This window comes from Otolemur garnettii, unplaced genomic scaffold (assembly GCF_000181295.1).
Source record: "Otolemur garnettii isolate 467f Iridium unplaced genomic scaffold, OtoGar3 scaffold00045, whole genome shotgun sequence".
Classification (NCBI taxonomy): Eukaryota; Metazoa; Chordata; class Mammalia; order Primates; family Galagidae; genus Otolemur; species Otolemur garnettii.
The window spans coordinates 9338345-9345118 of record NW_003852440.1 but is presented as its reverse complement, the minus strand read 5'-3'; the positions used below and the strand labels follow the sequence as shown (position 1 = coordinate 9345118).

Genomic DNA, 6774 nt, shown 5'->3' with positions numbered 1-6774 from the left:
GGGCTGGGGATTCGAACCCGCCACCTTAGGTGTAGGTGGCTGGCGCCTTAGCCGGTTGAGCCATAGGCGCCGAGCCCGGAGCCATACTCTTAATTGTGAGAATAAAAGTAACAAAGAATAACAGGAGGGAAGAGTAGCTCTTTGGGGAGATATCTCTGCTATGCTCTGGAATTGCTGGCTTTTCTGTAAATAAAGTGAAACTGTTGATCTCTCATCCACTTCTCCACTGATTGGCTTGGGTCACAGGTGGACAGACTCCTTGTTCTGACAACACTGAGTTTTCATATTTCCCGTGATACACAAGTACATCCTTTTTGTAAAAGATGTAGGTCTGTGCTGTTTCATACAGTAGCTACTGGGCACATGTGACTATTGAACACTTGAAATGTGGCTTGTCTGAATTGAGATGTGTTGTAAGGGTAAAATGCACATTGAATTTCAGAAACTTAGTATGAAAAGAAGAAAGCAAAATATCTCATTACTAATTTTCTTATACTGATTACATGTTGAAATAATATTTTGGAAATATTGGGTAAAATAAAATATATTATTAAAATTAATTTTGCCTAGTTTTCTTTTTTTACTTTTTAAATGTGGCTATTAGACAATTTTGAGTGATTTAGGTAATACAAAAGTATACAGAGCAAAAGATAAAAGTTCTACTTTATTATCCACCTATGCACCCCTTCCTGAGTTGTCACTTATTTTTATTTTTTCTAATATGTTCATTTAAGATTTTTTTGTGTGTGTGTGATTTTTGGCTAGGTCTGGGCTTAAACCTGCCACCTCCAGCATATGGTGCCGGCACCCTACTCCTTTGAGCCACAGGCGCCACCTTAAGATTATATTCTTTATTTTGAGTTCCGTTTTAGCTATATTCTTCAGATTTTGTGTGTATATGTACTTTTGCTTGTTTTTGAAAATGTTTTTTAAAAATTATTGTCCAGGCCCACCATCATGAACAACACAGTAACTATCTGGACCAGGAAGTTCATGACTAACAGAGGAAACAAATGATCATTGATGTCCTTCACCCTGGGAAGGTGACAGTACCAAAGACAGAAATTAGAGAAAAACTAGCCAAAATGTACAAGACTACACCCAATGTCATCTTTGTATTTGGATTCAGAACTCACTTTGGTGGTGGGAAGACAACAGGCTTTGGCGTGATTTATGATTCCTTGGATTATGCAAAGAAAAATGAACCCAAACATAGACCGGCAAGGTATGGCCTGTATGAGAAGAAAAAGACGTCAAGAAAGCAGTGAAAGGAACGCAAGAACAGAATGAAGAAAGTCAGGGGCACCGCAAAGGCTAATGTTGGTGCTGGCAAAAAGTGAGCTGGATTGGATAACAGGCGAAGGAGTAAAGACCCTACAGTGATGTTATCTGCAGCCATTGTATAGATTTTTCACAAGAGGATTAATAAAGACTTTTCATGTGAAAAAAATTATTTTCCATAAATAGCTTAATTCCACATAAAATTATAATTAAATGAATGATCAATGATTATATTTTGGTTCTTAAAGACAAGGACCTCTTTCTGTTTTTCTATAACTACAATCATTCTCCAGTATTCATTACTTTATATATCGGTATTGCCACATACCCACTTGAAGGTAGAAATGACAGTGCTAATATATGAATAGTGAGAATTCCAGAAAAAGAAAAATATATATGGTGAGAAGAAAAATATGTCAAGAAATAATGGAGATATGTTTCTCAAAAAAAAAAAAAAAAGGACAGACTTCCAATTGGAAGGTCCATAGAATTTTAGACAGAAAAGAAAAAACTTACGCATAGACTCATAGAATTGTAAGAATTCTACACTTGGGCTCGACGCCTATAGCTCAAGTGGCTAAGGCGCCAGCCACGTACACCTAAGGTGGCGGGTTCGAATCCCCAACCCGGACCCGCCAAACAACAATGACGGCTGCAACCATAAAATGGCCGGGTGTTGTGGCGGGCGCCTGTGGTGTTGTGGCGGGCGCCTGTGGTCCCAGCTACTTGGGAGGTGGAGGCAAGAGACTCGCTTGAGGCTCTGTCTCAAAAAAAAAAAAAAAAAAAAAAGAATTCTACACTTGATCTTAGCCAAAAGGCCGAGAAGCGATGAATTGTAAGAATTCTAAAGATAAACAGAAAATCATAAAAATCTACAGAGAGAAAGTACAGATCACAAAGAGGTACAAGAATTAATTTGACATTGAAGTTTTTAACAGCAAAATTGGTTAATATAGATCAAAGAGAGAGTTCAGAGGTATATTCCGAAATCCATCTTTTATAGAAGAAGAAAAAGACCTCAATATTGACTAGTAAATTAGCACATTCTGGAGAAACTGCAGAGGTCAATCAGACCTTAAGGGGAGAAAGAAACAAAACAAACTAAGGGAGTTCAAGCAATCCTCCTGCCTCAGCCTCCTGAGTAACTGGGACTAGAAGTGCCCACCGCAATGCCCAGCTAATTTTTTCTATTTTTAGTGGAGACAAGGGTCTCATTCTTGCTGGGGCTGGTCTCAAACTCCTGAGCTCTAGGGATCCTCCCACCCTTGGCTGCTCAGAGTGCTAGAATTACAGGTATGAGCCAACTTGCTAGGCCCACAAAATTCTTTTATTAAATGTCTATTCACTTTTTTTTTTTTTGCAACAGAGTCTTACTCTGTTGCCCTGGGTAGAGTGCTATGGTGTCATAGCTCACAGCAACCTCAAATTCTTGGGCTCCAGAGATCCTCTTGCCTTGGCCTCCCAAGTAGCTGAGACTATAGGTGCCCGCCAAAACACCTGGTTAGGTTTTCTGTTTTTGGTAGAGATGGGGTCTCGCTCTGCTCACGCTTGTTTCAAACTCCTGACCTCAAGCAATCTGCCTGCCTTAGCCTCCCAGAGTGCTAGGATTACAGTTGTGAGCTACTATGCCCAATGACAATGCCAAATGTTGGTGAGGATGTGAAAGAATTGGAAGGCTTCTTCATTGCCAGTAGGATTATAAAATGGTACAACTACTTTGGAGAACTACAGGGTGTCCCTAAAGTCATCAAGCAAAGGGAAAATGGGAAAGTGTGGGTATCTACCTTTATTTGCAAAATATTTATTACAAAATTTTACTAAGAGGTGCCCAACTTGTACAGAATATTTTGTAAATATTTTGTAAAATGTTTTAATGAATGTTTTGTAAAATAAGGGTACAGTTAGCTACAGTTTCCCTTTTCCCTATGTAGTGGAAACTTGAGGGGTGACTTTTTGGGACACCCTGTATTTGGCAGTTTCTTATGAAGTTCCATATATAGCTATTCCGTGAGTCAGGAACTCCATTCGTAAGGTGCTCAAGAGGAGTTATTCCATAAAAAGACTAAAGAATTCTAGCAAATTTATGTACAGTAGCCAAACGCTAGAAATAAATATCCATTAGTAAGATGAAGGATAAACAAACTGCAGCATATTTTTATGATGGGCTATAAAAAGCAATAAAAAGAAATGCTAGGCTTGGCGCGGCATGCACAGTGGTTTCACTCCAGCCCCATACCCCGAGGCTGGTGGGTTTGAACCTGGCTCCGGGCCAGCTAAACAACAATAACAATTGTAACAACAGCAAAAAATAGCTGGCCATTGTGCCAGGCACCTGTACTCCCAGCTACTTGGAGGCTGAGGCAAGAGAACTGCTTCAGCCCAAGAGTTTGAGGTTGCTGTGAGCTGTGATGCCACAGCTTGCAAAAGAAAAAAAAAAAAGAAGATATGCTGATACATGCTGTGACGTGGACAAATATTTAAAATATTATATTGAGTAAAAGAAGCCAAATACAAACCATTCATGGTATGTGATTCTAGTGATAGAATCCAGAACAGTACTGGGGCCTGGGGAGGGAAGGTAGACTGGACAAGGCATGTGAAAACTTCTGGGAGAATGTAAACATCTTGTTTGGGGTTATGGTCATGCCAGTATTTATAATTACTAAAACTCACCAAACTGAACACTTCTGTCCGTTTTTCTTTTTTTTGTCGTTTTTGAGACAGAGTCTCACCCTGTGGCCTGAGCAGAGTGCAGTAGGCATCCTGCCGCTTCAGCCTCCAGAAGCTGGGGGGATTACAGGTGCTCACAGTGGCGCCTGGCTGGGTTTTTCTTTCTTTCTTTTTTTTTTTTAATCATTTTTTTATGAGTCAGGGTCTCACTCTCGCTCAGGCAAGTCTCCAGCTCCTGAGCTCAAACAATTTTCCCTCCTCAGCCTCCCACAGTGCTGGGATTACAGGCGTGAGCCACAGCTCCAGGCCCTATCTGGGTATTTTATTGTATATAAATTATACTCTGATTTTTTAAAAAAGATACTCCTTAAAAAATAAGAATTACGTTGTTCTTTTGGGCAGTATCTGTGGCTCAGTGGGCAGAGCGCTGGCCCCATATACCAAGGGTGGCAGGTTCAAACCCAGCCACGGCCAAACTGCAACAACAAAAAAATAGCTGGGCGTTGTGGCAGGCACCTGTAGCCCTAGCTACTCAGGAGGCTAAGGCAAGAGAATCACCTAAGCCCAGGAGTTGGAGGTTGCTGTGAGCTGTGTGATGCCACAGCACTCTACAGAGGGCCATAAAGTGAGACTCTATCTCTACAAAAAAAAGAAAAAATTAAAATACCTAGAACTGAACAATGATAAAACATTTTGTTTTCAACTTGTGGGATGTGCCAAAATTGGCCTTTTAAGGGCAGTTTATAGTCTTAAATGTTTGTACTAGAAAAGAAAACAGCCTCAGAATGAGTAAGCTAATATTCATAGTAATGAAGTTATGCAAACCAATGGAATTAACCCAAAGAAAGTATAAGAAGAGAGACAATATAAATAGGAGCAGAAAGTGGAATAAAAAATGAAGATAAAATATACAAGATCAGCTATCTAAAAGTTAGCTTTCAAAATTTTATTTTAATCGTGGTAAAATACATGTAACATCACATCTCTTACAATTATTTATTTATTTTTTTTGAGACAGAGTCTCACTTTGTCACTCTTGGTAGAGTGTCGTGGTGTCACAACTCAAAGCAACCTCCAACTCTTGGGCTTAAGTGATTTCTCTCCCCTCCGCCTCCCAAGTAGCTGGGACTACAGGCGCCCACCACAACGCCTGGCTATTTTTTGTTGTAGCTGTCATTGCTGCCTAGTTGACTCTGGCTGGGTTTGAACCCACTCCCCTTGGTGTATGTGGCTGGCGCCATAACTCTGTCCTAGGGGCGCTGAGCCTTTTTGTCTTAAAGACGAATGCCTCCATGTTTACCCTACACATTTGGCTTTGTATGCTTGTGCTATTATGTCTATGAGATGGAGTCCTTGGAGTGGGATTGGTGATGATGTATGTACATTTAAAATTTTTAAAGATTCTGGCATATTCCCCTTTGAAAGGCTGTACCAGTTTATACTTCCTCCAGAAACACTTGAGACTAATGAAATCTACTCTCGCGAGAGTAGGGGAAATGTATGATCCTTCACTTTTTGAGAAGCAAATGGTTTTCTAATTTCATTTGTAATGTTGTTAATGAGGAACATGTAGTGAAGTGCACTGTACACTGCACATGACTGATGAATCTTTACTGAGTGAATCCACCTGCATGACCACCAGCCAGGTCAGAATGTAGACTATTCCCAGCTCTTCACAAGCCTCCCTCTTGCCTCCTTCAGCTATTGCCTCTCACCAACCGTAGGTCTGACTTCTGCCATCACAGTTTTACTTGCTTTTGGACTTCATACAAACGGAATTATACACTGAGTGTTTTCTTTTTTTATGAACTTTCAAATTAAATTATTATTATTATTTTTTAAGAGAACAGGTCTTCCTCTGTTGCCCAGGCTAGAGTGTGGTGGTGCAATCATAGCTCACTGTAACCTCAAACTTCTGGGCTTTAGTGATCTTCCAACTTTAGCTTCTTGAGTAGCTAGGACTACAGGTATGCACCACCATACCAAGCTAATGTTAAAGCTTTTCTGCAGAGATCAGGTCTCATTATGTTGTCCAGACTGGTCTAAAAGTCCTGGCTTCGGGCAATTCCCCCACCTGGACCTCTCAAAGCGCTGGGATTCCAGGAAGGAGCCCTTTCTGGGCCTGCAGGCTCTTTTGTGCTTGACTTCTCAACATTATGTCTGTGATAGTCACTCACATGCTTTTGTGTAGTTGTTGTTTGTTTATTCTCCTTGTTGTGCACCATTGAACTGGGTGACCCTATGTCAATTTTATTTTCTACTTTTTTATTCATAGAAATTTGGGCTGTTTGTAGGGTTTTTGGCCATTTCAAGTGTTGTTGCTATTCACTGGAATAAACATATCTTCGGGTTCTCCTTGGTGCCAATTTCTGTTAGCTATTTACCTGGGAGGGTGGTTACCAAGTCACAGGTTTGCTTGGTGGTAGCACTAGTAATGCCTGCTTTACTGGTTCAGTGTTAGAGATTCTGTCAAAGCATTTTCCAAGATGGTTGTACCAGTTTAAATCCCCAGAGCAGATGATGAGGGTTCCAGTTGTTCCATATTTTTGCTGACACTTCCTGTTGTATTGTCAGTTTTTAGTATTATTTTTATTTGTTCAGTTTTTTACTGCCACGAAGGTTGAGTATCATTTTCTTTGATTATTTAGCTTTTCTGTGAATTTCCTGTGCCAACTTTTGCCATTAAAAACTGTAAGGGCCAGACCAGCGCCATTTTGTTGTCTACTGCATAAGCTCTGTTAAAACCGCAGGGCCACTCCCTACTGCCTCCCCCACACCTGCTTGCATAGCCACTGATTGAGACACCTTAGACAGACAGCTGCC

General features: G+C 40.5%; 1 pseudogene; it reads right to left on the bottom strand.

The window, feature by feature from the left end:
* Positions 1-1991: 1991 nt before the first annotated feature.
* LOC111725670 lies at positions 1992-2111 on the bottom strand (annotated as a pseudogene).
* Positions 2112-6774: the final 4663 nt, after the last annotated feature.